Raw genomic sequence first — 19,869 nt, forward strand, 5'->3', positions numbered from 1 at the left:
CCCCCGGATCATGCGAGTGGCCTCCTCTGGACCCTCTCCATGTTGTCCACATCCATCCTGAAGTGCGGCACCCAGACCTGGACGCAGTACTCCAACTGCGGCCTGACCAGTGCCGCATAGAGGGGGAGGATCACCTCCTTGGGCCTGCTTGAGATGCATCTGTGGATATCATCTTAGTGTCACAGAGGGAGACACTGAGGCACAGAGAAGTTAGATCCTGACTGAGGCCTCACAGACAGTCTCTTGGCAGCTGGGAAAACAATTCAAGAACCTTGATGCCTAGTCCTGCGCCTTAGGAGCAAGCCGCCTTGTGAAACACAGCAACTCCTTTTGGACTGCAGGATTTTCAGAGCTGCATATTTCCTTCAGTTTTTACAATGGACCCTGCTATTTGATGCTTTTTTCTTCTGCCTTTTTTTTTATTCTATGTGCCTTTTTCATTTTGCTGTGCTGCTGTGCATCTCCTCTGCTTTCTTTTTTATGGGCAATTAAAAAAAAAGGTAACTTTCTAGGTCGGGGTTTGGCAACCTGTGCCCCGCAGGTTGGATCCAGCCCATGAAGTGACTGGATCCAACCTGGCGGCAGCTCAGGGAATCAGCAGTATGCTCCAGCCGAAGCAGCAGAGGAGGTGTCCCCAGTGTCCTAGCGCCTGCCTTTTTCCCTTTGTAGCTTCTGCTGATTTCTGTAGGAGCACAGGGGTTTTCCCGTGACAAGGGCTGGGTTGCAAGCAGCAGCCTGCAGTGGCAAAAAGGTTGGTACCCTGTGCTCTACATGGCTTCACCTTCACCGTACCTTCTCCAATAGCTTAAGAAACGTTGTGAGGTAATTCAGGTTTTTTCTTTTTCTCCCTTTTCCTCTATTCGTATTTCTCTGCTCCCACCTGCTTTCCCATTCCTCTCTCTCTCTCATGCTATCTAGAACAGCGTTTCTCAACCCATAGGTTGCAACACAGAAGTGGGTGGCAAAAATATATGAAAGGGTTGCGAGCAAACTTTAAAGAATGGATCAACAAATTTTAAAAATGGATTCTCTTTTAAAGAAGAAAAACATGGGAAACCATGGGCTTCCACATGCATGTGGCAGCCAGGAAGTGTAGAGAGCAGCTCCTCCAGCTACCCGCCATGTGCCAGCCACCACTGCTGCTTCCTCTCAGGCTGTGGCTCTATCCTGAAGGGGAGGTGGGGTGTGGTGGTGGGCAACAAGTCTCCCTGCCCCGGTCCGCCCTCCCACACTGGGTCCTGCCCACTGGGCCTCAGAGGTGGCTTCTGCCTATGCCGGTCCAGCCAGGCTGCAGCCCCAGGCCTGCTGTGGGTGCACAAATCTTGAGGGGCATGTGTCCCCCCCAAACTCCAAACATACCTCCCTTCCTCACACACCACCCCTTGTCCCACACACTGGGGGGCTGAGACCTGGGGGTGGGGAGCAGTGGGTTGGGAGTGAGAGGCACCATCAGGGCTGGTGTTTGGGAGTGAGTGGGTCCGGCAGGGGCAGGGGGCTATTTTCTGCTTAAACTATTTACTGGGTTTACAGATGTTTACAGATAGGTCCTGGTATAAAAAAAATTTGAGTACCACTGGTCTAAAAGTTTGCTGTATACCCCGATTTGAGAAACATTAAACGATAATGATAAAAATTCTGTTTTAACAAACCAGAGGGCAGATCCTTGGCTTAGCGAATGGTACTGCAGCTGTCCTGAAGTCAGCGAAGCTAGTCTGATCTACCTCCGCAGAGGTTTTGGCTCCAAGAGCATAATCAGTCTGGTGCTGGAAATCCCACAAGTGCATCTCACCGTTTCATTTTTTACATGGCTTTTTACACACCTTTGCTACAGTCGGCAGCAAATCTGTCAGCATTTCAGTCAAAGGCCCTTCTCAAGTCTTTCTGTTGGGTAAATAAAGCTGCAGTATTTCACCTTGCCCTGATAGGGTGCCACTGAGTTAATGTAAAGCCTGGAAAGGGGCAGGCGTGGGAGCAGCGTGCTAGCATTAACTTTCTGTGCTGCTGTGCAGGATTGCAACAGGATTGCAACAGCTCAGCCTATCTGAGCCACTGCACGTACTGTAAACACAGCTCCGCGCCTGCATTTGGTATGGGTGGTGATAAAACAATACCCATCTCTGGGAAACGATAATGGATGCTGTTCTCTCATTTCAAGAAATTTTGAACAAACAATCCCAGTTTCCCTTTGAACGCTGATACTCTCCAGACAGCCCACTGAGCTGCCAAAGGGAAGTGTGCAGGTCAACAGTCATCAAGGGGTTAAAGTTTTAGGACGGCAAGGAGAAAAAGCCCATCCAACTTTATAGAAGTGTGACATCGATATTTGTATCTGTAGTGCAGTTCTGACTGGTTGCTGTTTTTTCTCTGCCTCGGAATCAGAGGACACCGTGACAGCAATAAATGCACTGGTACAGCAGGCAGTGGTCTCTGAAGTGAGCAGGAATCCAGCTTTTAAACTGGAAATAAGCCTCTGGTAACATGTGCCCACAGTGCCACTTGTTGAAATTTTAGGATAGTTAGGGAGGGACTAAGCCTCCTTAAAGGGAAATGGCAGTGCCTTTCCGTTACTTCCAGTATCCTCTTTTTCCTTTTTGGAGAGTGGTGTTCCCATTGAAGGTGACATAAAATCACAGACAAGTTATAATAGTGTAACTTTTATTTTTCTCAGCCTGAGCTGCTTTAATTTATGTTAGGATCATGCAGATTACAAAACAATGCATTTAATTTGTGTTTATCTTGAATAGCTTTGACTTTTTCTGTTGTGTCCCTCCCTGTACTGGGTGTATCGCTGTATGTGCTTCCTCTGGAGTTGTTTATGTCCACGCTGGCGGGTTCAATAAGCACTTTCTTAGCAGGGCGTCTTCCAAGGCAAAGACAGTGTTTTTAATTCTTTTCGGAGTTCCTACTTCCTACATTCACCAGGTCTCCACAGTCTGCAGCTGAGAACAATAGAAATGAATAACAACAGCCTCTTTAAAGCTTAATTGATCGCTGTATGTTAACCACAGAATCTCTTGATACTAAACAGCTGCGCAAGTATAGGACAGCTGTTTATTCCACGTCAGTATTTTATTAGTGTTCCAGCTTTACTGCTTTAGCTATAGTTTGAATTTAAATTTTAGGCTTTTTATTGACAGTGGGCATGTCTACACGTGCATTTATGCTGCCTTAAATTTACTGCTCAGTAAATTACCATGCAGTAAGTGGAAATAGGCCAGCATCTACACATGCAGGCATTAAAGCACATTAATGCTGTGCGTGGACTGACTTGGGACTAAAGTTTGTCCTGTCAGTCCACACATGCACACGCACACACACACTGTTACTGCACTGCAAGGCGTCTACATGTGCATTACTGTGTAGTAACTAATCGGGCATAAATTTGATACCGGCATAATGCAGGTATCAAATTTACACTCAAGTCAACGTAAGTCACCTTAGTTACTGTGCAGTACGGGCATGCTAGTGTAGATGCGCATTCATACTGGGCAGTAATTTCAGTTATTGTGCAGTAAATGTGTATGTGTAAATGCACCCAGTGAGTCTGAAAAACCCAGCATTGTAGTGTGCTAATGAATTTCCTATTTCTGAGCAAAGGGCTCCTATTCCCTTAGCAAGGGAATTTCCTATTTCTCAGAAAATTAAGAAAATTGTGGTAATCTCTTTAAGGAGTTGCTGTGTATACAAGAATGTGAATAAAGGCCATGGCAGAATAAGAATAAAATGTAATTAGAAATAACTGTTCCTAAATTTGAATAATGAAAATTTGAGAATAAATTACCCAGGTAAAATATATAGATTTAATTATATGCCATGGTGCCTGGGAATTAGGGAGTAAAATGTTGGGCCCTTTTGAAATTACCCTATAAAGGGCAAGATTTCACCTTATACACATGGATGGTGTTGGTGAAGGCAAATTTTCCAAGCCATCCAAAAAACCTATATTAATAACTAGATTTTCAGGGAATATCTACAGAAGGAATGCTTTCATTTTCCATATCTACATCAGAATTTCTTTTCACCAGGCGGGGAATATGAACACTTGTATCCTGGCCAAAATTCCAATTTAAGTGGAATGTACTCTACTGAATTTTGCTTTTGTTTTAATTTGGATAATATGTTCTGTCTTGTGCAATATTGATAAGTTTCGATGCTGTAGATCTTGGGAATCCACCTGGATAGAAGGGATTACGTAAATGTTAGGTAATCATGACATCTCAAGGAAATCCTGAATGTGATGATAAGAAAAGAATATGAACAAGGCATCAGAGGGTCTCAGGGTGAATCCCCAAAAGAAAGCATGGCTTATTTGTTTTTATATCGTCTTACATGAAGTTAAAAACGTGGGGTGTGTTCTAGGTCACTACCTCAATGGGGTATGCACTTAAGACGACAGAGTTAAACTCTGAGACTTTTGTATGGTTTATTTTCGTTGCAGGACCATGGAGATAAGACACATAACTGTACCACTTACATGGCAGTGATATCCATCTGATAAATTGAACTTTCTATGCACTTTTGATGACCTTGCCTCCTCTCTGCCTTTTAATCTGTTTCCACAAGATTGCTCCTAGCATTTCAAACTCTTGAGAAGCTTTCAAACAGCATTTTAAAAAAAAATAAGCGTACAAACCCCCTTTCACCCCTCCGTATGTAGAATTCTCCCCTTGTATTGTTTTGGTCCCAGACACATTATTCATTCTTGAACTAATGATAAGTTTTAAGTGCAATAACTTTTGGGCTATGTGTGGGTAAATTATCCTACTGGAGATCTGGTATGATAGGAACATTTATTTATAGTGCTGGTAGCTCACATTCCATTGGACTTGAGAATTGTGATGTGGTTTTATATAAGATGAGCATTGGATCATTTTTAGAAGTTCTGCTATATTATAACACTTATTTGGTATGACCTACATAAACTCGTTTGTGAATACTGCAGCATCCTAAGGAAATACAAAATGATAAAACCATCATATTGTCCTGTTAGATATCCTTGTATATAGGCATAACACTAATTTGGAATGTAAAATGTAAAATTCTGTAAAATGTAAAAAATGAGAGACAAACTTTATATCTAATAAATATATATGAAAATGAGAGAACAGGAACATGATGACAGGTTGGCCTTTAGTTTGTGGGTTTGTTTTTTGACCTCCATGTTTCCCTTTCTCATTTTGAAAAAGAAAAAAGAGGCATATACACAGTGGAAGCTAGGGACAGTCCTCAAGCAGGACTATCCAACAATAGTCTGCACTTGTAGGGAAATGATTAGGAAAGGTAAGGCGACTGAGTTTTAGGGCTGTGGGAAGCGGCACCATTTTGTTTCGATTTCTATTTTGTCATTTTGATAGGACAGTGTTTCATTTTGAGTTTTGTTTCATTTCAAAACCACTGTTCCGTCTTGTTTTGTTGAAACTGTTGCTGTTTCGATGTTTCGCCCATAGGCTATAATGGGGAAACATGAAACTGCCCATAACTTTGTCATTTTTTGGCAGATTTGGATGAAAAGAGCAGGGATGGTAGCCCCTTCTGAGGCCATGGAGCCTGCATGGTTTCAAGGAAATAGGTGCAGGGGTTCCTGGGAAACTGCCTCAAGCTGCTGACAAGCAAAACTCATGTTATGTGTGTATGTTAAGGCACAGCAAGGTGAAAACTGCAAGCATGGTAGCCCCTGCTGAGGCCTTGAAGCCTGCCAGCTTTCCACAGGATAGGTGCAGGGGTTTCTGGGAAACTGCACCTCAAGCTACAAACAAGCAAAACTCATGTGTGACTTTGTGTGTGTGTGTTAAGGTGTGCCCTCACTGGCACTGGGGCCGCTACATAACACGGTAGTGTGCCCCAATGAGGTCTCCTCCTCCCCTACAGCCTCATCCTGGTACACCACTTTAAATGACAACAGGTAAAATAACTTAGTGAGCAGGAACACAGTAGCACCAGCAGCATCTCAGGTCGCCAAACTGTGACAGAGCCTTTCTTTCCTCTCCTGCAGGACCTTCTTCTTGAGTGTGTGTTAAGACGTGCCTTCACTGTGTCCTTCCCCCCTCTTACCCTTCCCTCTTTTTACATTCTGCTTCCCTATAGGCAAGCCCAGCTTCAACTTCGAAACTCGAAATGTTTTGAAACTTCTGAAACATTTCGATTGCCCTTGTCTCGTTTCAAGGCTGTTTCGAAGCTCTTTGTTTCATTTTGATTTCATTGTTTTGAGCTCAAAACAAGTTGAAACAGTGTCGAAAGGAAAAAGCCGGTGAAATTTGTCACAGCCCTACTGAGTTTAAGTTATCCAAGGGAGTCAAGGACAATAAGAAGTCCTTCTTTAGGTATGTAGGAAGCAGAAGGAAAACAAATGGAAGTGTGGGGCCCCTGCTTAACACCTCGGGACAGCTCATAATGGGCACTCAGGAAAAAACCGAACTCCTGAATGCACACTTTGCTTCAGTATTTCACCAGACCAAGGGGAAAGACAAGCGAGATAAGGATCACAGGGAGCATGGTTGGAATGATTGCCTTCCTACTGTGGATGCTGAGCTGGTGCAAAACCAACTACAAAAGCCAGACATTTATAAGTCAGCAGGAGCAGATGGACTTCACCCAAGAGTGCTGATGGAGCTGGCTGAGGTCATCGTGGGACCCCTGGCAAAACTCTTTCAGAATTTGTGGTGCACAGGGGAGATCCCTGAGGATTGGAAGAGAGCCAACCTTGTGCCCATCTTCAAGAAGGGGAAGAGGGAGGACCTGCGCAACTATAGGGCAGTCAGCCTAACCTCCATCCCAGGGAAAATCCTAGAAAAACTCATTAAAGAATCTATGTGCGATACACTCGTTGAGGGTAAGATTCTGAATGACAGCCAGCATGGCTTCATCATGGGTAGGTCTTGTCTTACCAATTGCATCTCCTTCTTTGAACAGGTCTCTCACCACCTAAACACAGGAGAGAAGGTCAACTTTATATACCTAGACTTCCGAAAGGCTTTTGATCTAGTATCCCATTATATCCTTGTGGAAAAATTGGAAGATTGCGGGCTTACCTGCTCAACAGTTCAGTGGGTGCAAAACTGGCTGCATGGTACGACCCAGAGAGTTCTCATGAACAGATCTGTGTCATCCTAGTGAGAAGTGGCCAGTGGTGTCCCTCAGGGTCTGTGCTTTGACCGGTGCTTTTCAATATTTTTATCAATGATTTGGATGTGGAGGTGAAAAGCTCGCTGGCCAAGTTTGCGGATGACACCAAGTTACAGGGGAGCATGGTCATGCCAGAAGATAGGGTGCAGATACAGGCAGACCTGGACAGGCTGGAGAGCTGGGCACACTGGAACCAGATGAAGTTCAACACTCAGAAGTGGAAGGTGCTGCATCTGGGGGCAAACAATCCCCAACATACCTACAGGCTCGGTGGTGACGATTTGACTTGCACTGTGACTGAAAGGGACCTGTGGTAGTGATCAGCCATCGCAGGAACATGAGCCGGCAGTGCGATGCTGTGGCCAGCAGGGCAAACGACACACTGGCATGCATTAGCCATTGCATCTCATGCAAAACTAAGGAAGTGATACTCACTGTTGAGACTGCAGCTGGAGTACTGCATCCAGTTCTGGTGCCGCACTTCAACAAGGATGTGGAAAAACTTGAGGGGGTCCAGAGAAGAGCCATCCATATGATCAGGGACTTGTAAGACAAGCCATCTGAGAAAAGGCCGAGGGACCTAGGACTCTCTAACCTACAGAAGAAAAGGCTGAGAGGGGACTTGGTAGCAGCGTAGCGCTACATCAGTGGAGTACATCAAGAACTCTGTGAACAGCTGTTCACCAGGGCACCCCGGGGAAGACCAGGACCAATGGATACAAACTCCTGAAAGGCCGCTTCAGTCTCAATTCTGGGAAAAGCTCCTCCACAGTCAGGGTGTCCAGACTGCGGAATAAACTCCCTCCAGTGGTGGTCCAGTCACCTACCCTGGAAATCTTCAAAAGGAGACTGGACAGTCACCTCACTGGGATCACTTGACTACACTTGTCTTTTCCTGCCTAGTGCAGATGGACTGGACCTGATGATCTACAAGGTCCCTTCCAACCCCTGACAATCGATGAATCTATGAACTATATGCACAGCCTTTATTACTGTTCCCTTTTCAACTTCTTTGCTTTCCAGGGAATCATTTAGGTATAATTTTCAACACAGAGGAATTTTGACGGGGCACATTCTTTTCTTCTATGAACAGTAATAAGACCATAATGGTGGGAGATACAGGAATATAGCCCAGTTTGGCCAATTAGATATTACAGTTAGATTACACATATCATGCATACTGTCTTTGGTTTGGATTATAGATATTAGTACCACGATAGTGGTGAAATACTTGAGCTAATGGACCTATTTTGGCATAAACGGAAGGAAGCTGGTGGCAAAGCATTCTTACAATGAAGCATATAAAAAGGGCTGGAAAGGGCTTAGATGATTTCTCAAGGCCAACCCCCTGTTCAAGACAGGCTTATTTGTGTCCAAACCATCCAGAAAACTGTTGGTCTAACCTGTACTTAAAAACAGACGAAGATTATGATTCTACATCTCTCCATAACCTGTTCCAGTCCCTGACCATCCTCAGGGTTAGAAAGTTCTTTTTACTATCTAACCTAGATGTCCTTAGTTGCAGTTTAATCCCATTACTTCTTGTCCTATGCCAAGTGGACGATGGAGAACAAATCTTCACTACCCTCTTTTTTGTCTGAAGACTGTTATCAAACCTCCCTACATACTTCTTTTCTGTACACCTGAGTATTCCTACTTTTTCTAGCTTTTCCTCATATGTCATGTCTTCTAGACCTCTTACTATTTTTATTGCTCTCCTCTGGACTCTCTCCAACTTGTCCTTTCTTAAACTGGGCCCAAAATGGGATACGGTACTCTAAGGCCTCACCAGTGCTGAACTGACTGCAAGCCTATTCCCTTGATTTGACTATGATGCTTCTTTTAATGCACTGTGTTATGTTATTAGCATATTATAGTCTGGACTCATCTAGCTTGTGATCCACTGTAAATCTCATACCCTTTTCTGCTGTATAACCATCTAGCCAATCATTCTTCATTTTGTACTTATGCATTTGATTATTCCTTCCAAAGTATAACATAGTGTACTCATCTTTTAAAAATTTAATCCTATTTATTTTAGACCATTTTTCCAGTTTGAGGTGCACTGATACATCAGGTCAGTATTGGATTGGCACCAATATAAAATTGACTATATCAGAAATCAGCTTTGCTTTCCTGATGCGGCCAATAATGTGGCCGATAAATGCCCTGTGCATGCACATCACCTGTCTCCCCAGACTCTTCCTGGGACTTTGGAGGTTGAGTGATAGATGAAATGATAAAGGCCAAAGGGAGGATTGAGAGGTAGATAGCAAGAGGTTTTAATTTTTAAAGTCTGAAAATGTTGCTATGTCTGGATAGCCTTTTTTTTCTCTGTTTGTAACGTAGACTGACTTCAAACTACCACAGTTAATCCAACTCTTTGTAAGATGTAATATGCCTAGTGTTAAGGTCATCATATCTATATACATAAAAACAACTATCATGGCAGTGATTCTTATTTAATCACTTCTTCCTGTTTACTCCACTGTCCCATCCAGTGGCAAAGTGGTACAGGCAGTTCAGTCTTGCCACTTCCCTTAATCATTTTATTCTTGTGAATGACAATACTGTATAGAGAGTGGTCTGTGCTAGAAACCTGTTTGACCCTCCCTGGGCTGGTTCTGGATTATGGGGCTCCTTGGAGGCCACCTTCAGTAGTGGGACAAGCAGCATCAGAGAGCAGTGGGACTAGTGCAGCTGTTCCTTGCCCCATCGCTGCTAAAATGCATCCCCAATGCAGTTCCATATACAAGATTTCACCAGTAGGTCCTGACCCTGCTCACCTAACCCACAAATTCCTGGCCCTTCTAGGAGCTCTACAGGCCACATTTGGCCTGCAGGCCATATCTTTGACACCCCTGGTCTATACAAAAAGCTTCTGATAGTAAAGCCCCCCATTCTTGTACACTTACTGGGCAGAGCAGTATGTCATTTCACTAACAATCCCACTGATTTCATGGAGACTACTTCTCAAAGAGCACGTTACTGTTTACCATGAGCAAGGCTGGCCAAACCTTTGTCAGAATAGCTCTTAGAGTTATTTTTTGTTTGAAATAAAAAAACACAAAATCCTATGTCCACATTTACAGTCCTAAATCTGAGTTATTTGGGGAGCATGCTTACAACTTCCATGGAAGTTGATGGGAACTGCAAATGCATAGCACTGCTGAAAGCCAGGTGCGCAGACTTGAGAATGTTGGTCCAAATATAGTCATTACTATACTATTAGGGAAATGTCAGGACTTACTGAGATTAAACAAAGACCTGCTTAGAATTTTTGTGACTTCAGCTCATAAATGGATTTCATCACTTGCTACAGCTGCATAAACAAATACATGTGGTACACCTTTTTAAAAAAAGAGCCCCCAAAGAATTGGTCTAATCGTGCCTAATGAGCAAAATGTATTCCAGGTGTTGGTTGATGCCTCGTATACCTGAGCAGCCCAGCCCAGGCCAGCCATTTCCCAGTAGGGAAATAGTTTGCTTGCTTTTCTCTATCCCTGGCAGCAGAAGTGCTTTGGACAGGTGAGTATTTTAAAGGGGAGATGTACAATATGAAACCCAGTACCAAACATCTTATTCCCTTTATGAAAACAGTCTTGTCCCACTGCTGCTTTAGGTCTGCAAAAGCATCATCCCAGCTTGGTCAGCAGTTTTTACAATGCCTGAGCAGATACCTTGGCTCCTGCACAACAAGGCTATTGGGTATTTGGAATAAACTTCTGACCCACTTTTTTCCAGTCATTTTCCATGTTTGCGTGTGTGTTCCTCCTACTAAGGGGGGTCACAGCAGAAGCCCTGAAGACTGACACCTTGTGTTTATACACAGAGCAGCCAGGCAGCACTTCTATTATGCTTCTATGCCACCGTGCCTCAGACCCAATGTGCAAAGACTAGACTATTCTTCATCTCCCCTCCTCAAATTCCCCCTGAAGGGCGCTAATGGTGGTGGTAGCTTATGATGTGAAGCAGGCACTTGTCATCTTTGGACTGATGCATGGACTGATGCAGTAGACTCCAAACCAGTGGAGTCCTACACATCTCAGAGTTGAATTTTCCCCATTCTGTTTAACAGCGTTATAGTGCAGCTTAGAGCAAGAAGAAAGTAAGTATTAGCATTAGAAGATGGAAAGTATGTCTTCAAAATGTGCTGTAGCTATTTGAGCTTGAATATAGCCATCCTGTTTTCAAAGCTGGGAAGCCAGAGGTTTTTCTGGATGAATAAATAGTAGGTCCTTTTAATGCTACATATATATATATATGTATATAAATAAATAAAACTGCTCCAAAAATATTTCCATGCAAAAAAAGCTTGTGGACCAAAACAAAACTCTTCAATGCTCACTTTTCACTTGAGTTGACATCTTTGGTTTGAAAATAAAAGTTTGGGAATCACTATTTTTTTAATTCATATCTACCTAATTTGTATCTACCATGCTTACTGTCAACCATGCTTTTTTCCTGGGGAAAATGTAGGAGCACGAAATCAAAGCACCATCAAAGTTAATGGCAAGCTCCCACTGATGTTAAAACAATCAGGGTCAATCCTACAGCAACTGTTCTGCTCCTTACCCCCGTAAAAAGGAAGTAATATATTTTGAAATGTTGTAACGTAGACTGTTGGCAGGGGGTCAGATTAGATTATCTGCTCAGGTCCCTTCCAATCCTACCAACTATGAAAAGATTAACATTAGCTCCGAGATGCGTCATTGATGAATCTGAACAAACCAACATTTTCCACAAAATACTATACTTTTTACCTCAACTAGCTCTAATTTGTGAACAATTGGGATGAACAAATATTGCATCCTGTCGGTCCTTCATCCTGGGTGTGTAAGTGGCATGCTTTTCTGCCCTGCTGTTTATGCTTCAAATCTTGGTAAAGTTAAGGGGGCTGTGGTTTCTTATGGCCTTTGGAAATTTGGCTCAAGGTCAATTAAGGTACCTGCCTGAACATTTTGGCTTGATTGCCTTAAAAGGTTATGTTAAAACTACCTGTGCTGCCACAGCCCGCCTGCATTTTCCAAATATGATAATGACCTGTGCTTAATTAAACTTCCCGGCCACCTAATGGTGATATTAGGCCCAGTTTGAAAGCTCTGCAATTCTCAGAGTAAAGGTGCTAGAGGAGGGCAAAATACTTCTGAACTTGTGCTTATAAAACATGCTCCTCTTGGGAAATGCAGGAATATGACCCTGCCTGCATTCTTTCAGTCGGCAGGAATTTACCTTGTAGTCTGCCTTAACACACCACCAAATATGGGCTTGGGGAAATACCTGTCTTTCTCCTTATAAGGATGCAGAGGCACTTCCATTGCCCACAGTCAGCTTTTCTTGCCAGTAGTAGTTGCACTGTGTTGTTGATCCTGATGCCTAAAAAGGCAGTTCTTCCACACCCTTGCCTCCAGCTGCAAAACTGCAGAGTATACAGCTCTTTGAAATCAGGCATTTACTCACAAGGAAAGCAGTATTTCTGGATTTTACTGTCACTTTCTAAAGCCAGTTAATTCACAACTACGACTGTGGTTATCCTTTACTCTCATGATTAAGCGGTTGATGAATAATAAAGAGCCTAACAAAAAGTATAGTGCCTGAACCCTGCAAGTAGTTCCAGTTGAGAGGTATTTTACTCTCTTCTAGCACCTTCGAGCTGAGAATTGCAGAGCTTTTAACTCGGGCCTGATTATTACCATTAGGAGGCAGGGAAGTTTAATTAAACACAGACCCTTTTTAGATTTGGAAAACCAGGCAGGCTGTGGAAGAATATGTAGTTTGAATATACATTTGTAAATTGGCATGGATCCCTGAAGGACTCTACCTAGGTCAAGTATCACCCATGCCCATGGGGGATAGCTTCCAGTATCAGGTACTTTAGCTTGAAAAGCATGTGCAGGTACATGCCTCCTAACCCAAAAAGAGCTCATGTGACTACAAGATATGATTGCATTTTAATAACAACTCCAAACCTTTAAGAAATCTTGGTCACCAAATATTGACTTCACTCATTCACACCCAGCCAGGACTGACATGTGGTTCACAGACTTTAAAGGACAGATTGATTTATTTTTATTAGAGACATATTCTTACTCCCTCTGTGCTCATCTGCCTTGGGATATTTATTCCATTTGTCTGTTAGCTCCAAGTATAAAGGATTTGTTTGTTTATTGTTTTTTTTTTCATTTAAGTTAATAAATAATCCATCTTAAATAAAAATGATGTCAAGGAATGTAATGCCAATTGGAGACCAGTGGAACTGAGCTGCCCAAAGTGGTGTGTCAAAACTTTCTCTACTGGGGTATGGAGGAGGGCCTGCTGTTTGAGAGGGAGAAGCTGCAGCACGGAGCATTCCCTGCTGTTTGCAGGACATGGCAAGGTTGAGCTGCAGTTCTTGACCTTTTGAATAATGTGCTCCAGGATCCAATTCAGAAGAGGGAAATATTAGTTGATGCAGTTTTTTAAGCCACAGACAATCTACACTGATGTTTCTGCACACAGGGGTGCACACAGGGGTGACAGCCCCTCTTTTTTTTTTTGTTTGAATGCCTGAAATATGCTGTCTAGCCCTGAAGACAGCTACTTTCCAAAGCATCTTAGGAGAAAGGAAGAATAATTAAGGCCAAGATTTGCAAAAGAGACTAGTGATGATTAGCACCTCACTTTTGAGTTATCCAGGTTCAACTACACTTAAAGGGTCTGATTTGTACAAAGGGCTTGATCCAAAACCAGAGTGCTTTGTCCTTGCTCTAGCTAAGCACTTAATTACACAATTAGGCCCTTGAAGGTAAAGCTTAACCAGGTGTCATCTCCCTCTTTACAGGCTGGTTCCCAGCCATGCTTGCCCCTTTTGCATTACCATGTAGTGGTAGATGTGGAGCAAAGAGCTCATCACCCTTCAGGATCCAGATGAAGTGTAGAGCACCTACTTAAAAAAATCTAGGCTGCCACTAAAAAGTGAGGCACCTAAAACTGATCAGTAACTTTTGAAAGTCTTTGGGCTAAGAGTTCATTTGCAAGGAGAGGCCTCTGTTTTCACAGTGAATATGAAATGTGCTGTCTATTTTCAGTTCTGTTTGTACGTAAAAGGTTTGGAAATATGGCCAAAGATTGAAACAGGATGGCTGGTCTTGAAGACACTGATATAGTTTATGAGGCGAATACTTTATAATTATCATCACCTTTTATAAAACATCTTTGACAGTATTCACAGTCATTTGTAGTCACTCTGATGAGCAAATGAAGACAGTTGGCCTGTCTTTATCCCAAGCCATGAACTGAGAACAGCAGGTTATCCTAAGCCTTGCCCCCAGAGTACACTGAAAATAAGATGGTATCTCTCAGAAAGCTGCTTCATGTTTTGTCTCTGATATGTGGGAAGTGCATTTGTTCCAAGCCTTGTTTGATATGTTGAACTTTTTTAATCTGGTAGGTGTAGCTGGGCCAGTGGCTATATTGGGGACAGGTGACTCTACCTGGTGGGAGATTGTCAGTCATAGGGGCTGCTAATCTCCCCAGACTACAACCTATAATCGAGGTAGCTGGCGTGAAGGTGAGATAGGAAGGTTTAAGTTCTGTGGTTTGGGACAGAAGTTTCATAAACTTTGACCCAAATCAGTTGAGTCTGATTCTACATTTAACCAGGTACATCTTAAACCAGCTTCAGCTATTTTGAAAGTGGTTTATGTGCACAGAACTTCTGTTCTGTTATAGGTTTAAACCAGTTTCTGATTACTTAAACCAGTTTGCATGTAACTTCTGTGCCTAGCCCATGACTATCTCATGCCAACACCCAACTTCAGCTGCAAATTGACTGCATGATGACAAAAATTAGAAAGGTAGAATGGGAAGTGATTCTTTTTAAAATGATGTTTGAACTGTTTATTCTGGTCTAGATTTCTGCTTTTCTTGTACTCTTCAGTAAAAATCTATCATAGGTTTTGGATATGCTTTAGAAATGCATGTGCCACTCATGTCCCTGAAGGGTTGAGGAGGATGTCTGCAGGTGCAGTTATAGGAGAAATTAGATTTTAGGTTCAGGGACCTTGAAGGCTCAGCACAAGGTCTGGGATCCAAGTCGTACTGTATATCCCAGCTCTCTGGAGGGGGCTGTGAAAGACAAATCTGCAAAGTAGACCTAGTAAATTGAGACCCAAGAGGACAGCGTGGTGAGTGTCCAAACATTGGGAGAGTGATGAGATCTCCGATAGCAGGGAAAATCTAATTTTTCACTATCAGCACTTTTCTTCCAGAGACGGCTCCCAACCGCTTCCACATGGAGCAACAGCAGGAGGCCAGTGTTGGTGTGGATGATTTGCTCTACTTGTTTGTACCAGCTAGTAAAAGCAGCTGAGCAAGCACAACTTTAACCAGGGGGGATATGCAAAAGAGGGAGTCACATGTGGAATTTGGGAGAACAGGAGGGACTTCTGTGGGGTGAAAGAGGAATGCTTTATTTCCAAGTCCTAGAGTGAGCTAGTGTTTATTCTCTGGGGGAAGATGCGAGTGATTTGGTAGCACTTACTTGCATGTGAAGCCTTTCCACATATGAGAGTGTCAGCCGAATCTAATCAGAGTGGATAATGAGGACATGGCAAGCATCCCTCATCAAGTGCTGATTTCCTGTGCACCTAAGACGTAACGTGCTAGCCCTTCGTGAACATCTGCTATCATAAGGTACACATACTTTTGATCCCTATATATTTAAAGGATAAAATCTGGTTAGCAGTGTAGTCCATAGCTGACTAAACTGTCTGCCTAAGCATGGAAATGCCTACAAAAAGCTTTGTAATGTTTATATTAATTGCAAACTCTCTAGCTAGTAAAATCATATAGGAAAAGCAGAATAACAGCATTTTCTGCTAAAGGTTCCAGTATTGCATTTGTGCCCCAATTGTGGCTTCAGTTCCTATCAAAAGATAGCCCTGAAAGATGGCCTCTTAACCTAAAAACTTGAGACAATTGATGGATGTGAACATTCAGACAAGGGAGGATGAGGAAACAAGGGGAGACCAGTGTTGGTCTGACTGTCAGTAGTAATCAAAGCTAGTTAAGGTTATGATCTCTAATAAACCTTGTATTAAATAAGCATGCCAGACATGTGCAAATTAGCTTTTTTTCTGAATAGCCACTGCTTTTTACAAAAGACTCCAAGGTGCTAATCTTTGTGTTGGCTTAGTGAGCTGGAAAAGCTTTGGGTTAAAATCCAAGGAGGTTCTTAAAAACAAGAAGCTTTTTTGTCTGTTCTCTTGACTTTCTGAGCAATGTCATTTGCTTTGAACACTTTGTAAGTGAGCTATGTTCTCAAAGCAAGAGTTTAGATGTTGAGTTTTTATTTTTGGAGCAAACTTTTACCTTCAAGTCAGAGGCTTCAGAGCTAACACAGTTTTATAGCTGAAGGCCTGGCAGATGTTTAGCTATGGATGAAAGAAAGTTTTGAAAATGGCTATTGCTTTCACATGATGGAGTTATACGGAGGGAATAAACTTTTGAAGACTACAGCACTGGAGCAAGTTCTTAGTGCCAGCAGCCCAACAAATTGTTTATGTCTCTCCTGCCTGTTCAGTTTAACTCTTTCAGATCCTCCCAGTGACTGCAGTGACATACACCACGCTCAGATAGCTGAGCTGATCCACTGAAAGCCTTACCCTGGAAATGAACTCTGCTAATCAACTGCTCATGACTCCAACAGATGTTTCTGTTTTTCAGACAATTAGAACCTCATGTGCGACTCTTTTTTTTTTTTTTTTTTGCTTTTCATACTAGCAGTGAATACCACTACACATCTGAGCTTCAGAAACTTGTCACATGATATCAGGAACAAATTGTTAAGCCAGTCAGCAATATCAAGGTTTGAAGTGGTGGTCTGCGGAAAGCACCAGGTCTTAGAAGCCAGAGGAGTAGTTTATGGAGCTACCATGCTGTGGTTTTGCTGCAGATGCCAATACTCTGCTCCAGTCTCTTGTCTGCAGTTTTGAAGTATCAGATGAACTCAGACTAAAACTCCTTTTCAAAGGCTGAATCATTTTAGGATGTGGAGATAAAGTTAAGTGATACTTTTGAGGATATGAGTATTATTCTGTGAAAACCACAGACGCAGGATAAGGACTGTTTATATAGTGTGCTTATACTAGTCTAGCGCATATCTATTGAGAGAGGTCTGAAATGATGAATTCTCAGAGGCAGAAGCTGCTGTGGCCAAAAAGAGGGAAGTTTTTATTTTTATTGGTTTGGTTTGTTAAATTAGAATCTATCTTTTCAATTTGTTCTTGTTGTCTAGTGGCTCATGGGACTGGGATCAACTAATATTAAGGAGCTGGGCAGCAAGAATAAAATGTAACCTCCCTGAAAGGATGCGGTACAATCTCATGTCACCAAAGCCAAAACCAGCTATTGGAAAAGAAGCACCTGTTGAAGTGGTACAATGAAACAATTAAAACTTTGTAGCTGCTGGAGACAAGTTTCTTTGGGAATGCACCAGCTCATTTGCAAACCATCTTTCTGCTAGCAATGAGCAATTCCCCAAGTACTTGCTTCTGCCCACAGCTGACCCACAATCAATTGATTCAGGAGCCACAGTTTATCAGAGTTGGATGGAGCAGACCAGGAAGTTTATCAGCATTCACAATTTATTAGACAGCAGTGGGGGAGGATCGCAACCGAGTGTGGGAGTCCATAATTGGAGCTTGCTCTTTCAGACCTCCCAAACAGTGTATTACGCCACTTCTGCTGCTGGACTTGGTTGCCATGACGCATGCAAGTACAGAGAACAGACTAAGTTGGAGGGAGTTGCACTGGGGAGTGAAAGGAAAAAGGTGTACAGGCTGTTTCTCCTGCCAGCCTCACAATGCCAAGGTGACTAGTATTCTGCTCAGTGCCTGATTTCTAAAGGTGCTAGCTATTTATATGTATAAATGACATCAGGTAAGGACCTGGCCCTTTCCCAATACTGTATAGTATATTTGTCTGGGGGGATGCTAGCTGGTGGAAATGCCCTCTTTGCGTTCCTTACCTCTGTCTCCTCTCTCCGTCAAGACTAAGTTTTGCCCATCGGTTCTATACTCATGTCTTTGAGGGCAGAATTTGCCCTTCAGCATTTTTAAAGTGGGAGCAAAATAATTTATTTTGCTGTCATGGGTTAGCTCTGGATAACAAGCCAAGGTCCTTTATCTTTTCTCTATGGAATTTCCATCACTGAAAATTTTCAAATGCAGATTAGTCAAATATTGGTTGGGATGGTTTAGGCAGAGACTATCCTGCCTGGAGCTGGGGGTTGAATTAGATGAGGTCTTGACTTCCTTTCCAGCCTATTTTTCTGTGCTCTTATGTTGCTGATGCTATATGTGGTGTATGGCTTGCATACTGCCCTTAAAAGTTGGAAAGGCCGTTTTTATAACTCAGTATAAACCCCTAACAATGCTCCCACTGAGTAAGCGGAGCCTCTTCAAGCCCAACGTGTGACTGTTAAATTGGGGATCAGAGGTGGGAGACAGCATTTTAGTAGCAAAGGGGCCTGGAAAATGAAGACAAGTCGCTTATGTTTGATGCAGAAGAGAAGCAGGAGGCAGTGACAGGATACAAGGAAAAGGATGACATTGCCAAAATCCTGGAGTAGCTAAATGATGTTAGCAGCAGGTCTTTGAATGTATATGAGCAAGACTGCATTTCTCAAAAGCGAGAAGGAGAGATATTGCAGTAATAAAGATGGAAGAAGATGTGGAACAGCATAATGTTTATTTAAGCTGAATGGATGGATAGTAGGAATCATCCTATTAGAAATGGTACATGGAAAGATTTTTGCAAGACTTAGTTCCCCACGTTTTGGGTTTGTAAAAGAGTCCAAGTCCAAGGTGATGGCCAGACAGGCAGCATAGTGGTGTTGTACGTAACAATCAAGAAGAGATATGGGAGTAAAGGCTTAGTGGGGAAGCTAGTGGAAACTGTAGAGAGGGACTTCAGACAGAGCATCTGGTTAACTTGCAGGTGAAAGGGAGCAGAGATGTGGCAATAGCTAAAGAAGCAAATGGGGTCAAGGCTGTTTTTGCTTTTAAGATGGCACATGTTTGTAGGCAGAGAGCGAATCAGAGGAAGTCAAAAGAGAAAAGGAAGGGAGTGGATAAAAAAGGAAAAGCTAATTGGGGCAAGTGGAGGGGTAGGAGGAGGAGAATACATGTGAGAAGCTCCATGGCAAAAAGGAAGAAAGACTTCAGGAGACCAGAAAAGTCATTTGTTTTGTCAGTTTCTCTTGGAAAAACTGAGACATCGCACATTTTGAGTATATTGACATTTTGCAAAAAAAATCTTTCCATATAATATTTCTAAGATGATCTTTCCTGGGGTTGGTGAGTCTACAGGGTCTTCTCTTTCTCTTTGCCCCCAGTGCCCATTTTTCAGGCCCTGCCAGCCCTAAGGGCTGGCCTTCTCCATCTGTCCAGCCATGTCTATGCCTCAGATGTTACCAGTTATCACTGCAGTGGGGCCAGCTCATCCCTAATGCAAGGCTTGTCCCACTTAAGCTTCCAAACCTTTGTTGGGGGCTTCAGCCTTCTTGACTTTGCCCCTTTTCTTCCCCTTGGACCCTGTCTTTTGCTCTGGGCCCTTGTTCTTGCTCTTCTTAGGCAGCAGGTTCTGGCCCTCCTGGCCTCAGCCCACCTTTCTGGACCCTCTCAAGGTCAGACTGTTGGCCCTCTCAGCCTCAGCTATTTGCTTCTCATGCCAAAGCCCGTGTCATGCCTCAAGGCTCGGCATGCC

At 43.0% G+C, this 19,869-nt stretch overlaps 1 protein-coding gene across 5 annotated transcripts in view; it reads left to right on the forward strand.

The window, feature by feature from the left end:
* FGGY (FGGY carbohydrate kinase domain containing) overlaps window positions 1-19,869 on the forward strand; it is a 421,503-nt gene that overhangs the window by 1,948 nt on the left and 399,686 nt on the right. For 3 of the 5 annotated variants that reach the window (XM_019531522.1, XM_019531527.1, XM_019531525.1), the window contains exon 1: window positions 15,607-15,795. The exons of 1 other annotated variant lie outside the window; for it this stretch is intronic. The gene's annotated coding sequence lies outside the window, so the exon portion shown is untranslated. Of the gene's footprint in view, window positions 1-15,602; window positions 15,796-19,869 lie in introns of those variants that run through there. One more of the 5 variants, XR_002100291.1, reaches the window with a different exon arrangement.

This window comes from Crocodylus porosus, unplaced genomic scaffold (assembly GCF_001723895.1).
Source record: "Crocodylus porosus isolate Cpor-Errol unplaced genomic scaffold, CroPor_comp1, whole genome shotgun sequence".
Lineage (NCBI taxonomy): Eukaryota > Metazoa > Chordata > Crocodylia > Crocodylidae > Crocodylus > Crocodylus porosus.